This window comes from Ambystoma mexicanum, chromosome 4q (assembly GCF_040938575.1).
Source record: "Ambystoma mexicanum isolate Mex_15411 chromosome 4q, UKY_AmexF1_1, whole genome shotgun sequence".
In the NCBI taxonomy this organism is placed as follows: domain Eukaryota; kingdom Metazoa; phylum Chordata; class Amphibia; order Caudata; family Ambystomatidae; genus Ambystoma; species Ambystoma mexicanum.
Genome location: NC_090928.1, coordinates 434278137 through 434279215, shown reverse-complemented (window position 1 = coordinate 434279215; position 1079 = coordinate 434278137). Strand labels below are relative to the sequence as shown.

Below are 1079 nucleotides of genomic sequence, written 5' to 3'. Positions count from 1 at the left end.
TATAACTATAAGGGATACACAAGATGTCCTTTATCTGCCTTGGTAAAATACAGTGAGGTTTCCATTGCAAGAATTAATACATTCCGTATCACATGTAGATCTTGGAAAATGGAAAAAAAACTTTTGTCAAATGCACAAATTCTGCAAAACGTAACTGCTTCTCTACTGCAGTTTGTTGATTTTGTGCTAAGAGCATAGTTAAACCCAATTGTTCATTGTTTTTTTTTATATGAAATGATGATATATCCTATTGTTTCTTACAGTGCATTGGGTTGAAAAATATTTTAACAGGATCTATTGAAGAGGGTATATGGTTATGAAACAGGGACTTCTTGAACTGCACTCCTACCACTACCACTGACATAAACCCTTGAATGCTGAAAACTGTTCTTTTTTAAAAAGGTGATAGAGTGGTTGACTGTATGGAACTTGTAGATCTAATGACATCAGTGCACTTCTGGTCAGCTGTACAAATTAATACATTTCATTAAGGGCATATTACTGGTTTCCACCACAGTTTTATAACATTCATATGCGCTTCCAATGGACTATTTCAAACTGATAATATCACCAGTAGAACTTGGGTGAATGTAATACACAGCTTGTATCATACAAAGAATTCCGAAACAGCTTAATGGTGTTTACCCTATGTTTCCGGAGATGATCAGGAGTATTTCAAATGAAGAAATGTGTTGCTCATTACATAAAATGCTAAGATTGTAAATGTTTTCTTCAATTTATTTAATTAAAAAAATATTTCTACAGGTAAAACAGTAGGACAAGGGGGCAACTAGATTTGAACTAGGGACCTCTTGATCTGCAGTCAAATGCTCTACCACTGAGCTATACCCCCGGTTATAAAATATTCACCTTCATTAATTCAGTAATATGTACAAAGTGCAAGCAACATGCAATCACCATCAAAGCAATGCATTTTCAGTCACCAAACCCTTCTTATAAGTATATGGGGTGCCAAGGATGTCCTTTATCTGCCTTGGTAAAATACAGTGAGGTTTCCATTGCAAGAATTCATACATTTCGTATCATATGTAGATCGTGGAGCTTGGAAAAAAAATCTT

At 34.8% G+C, this 1079-nt stretch overlaps 1 non-coding gene across 1 annotated transcript; it reads right to left on the bottom strand.

The window, feature by feature from the left end:
* Positions 1-781: 781 nt before the first annotated feature.
* Positions 782-853, bottom strand: TRNAC-GCA (transfer RNA cysteine (anticodon GCA)). The gene has a single exon. It is a non-coding gene; the product is annotated as a tRNA-Cys (tRNA).
* Positions 854-1079: the final 226 nt, after the last annotated feature.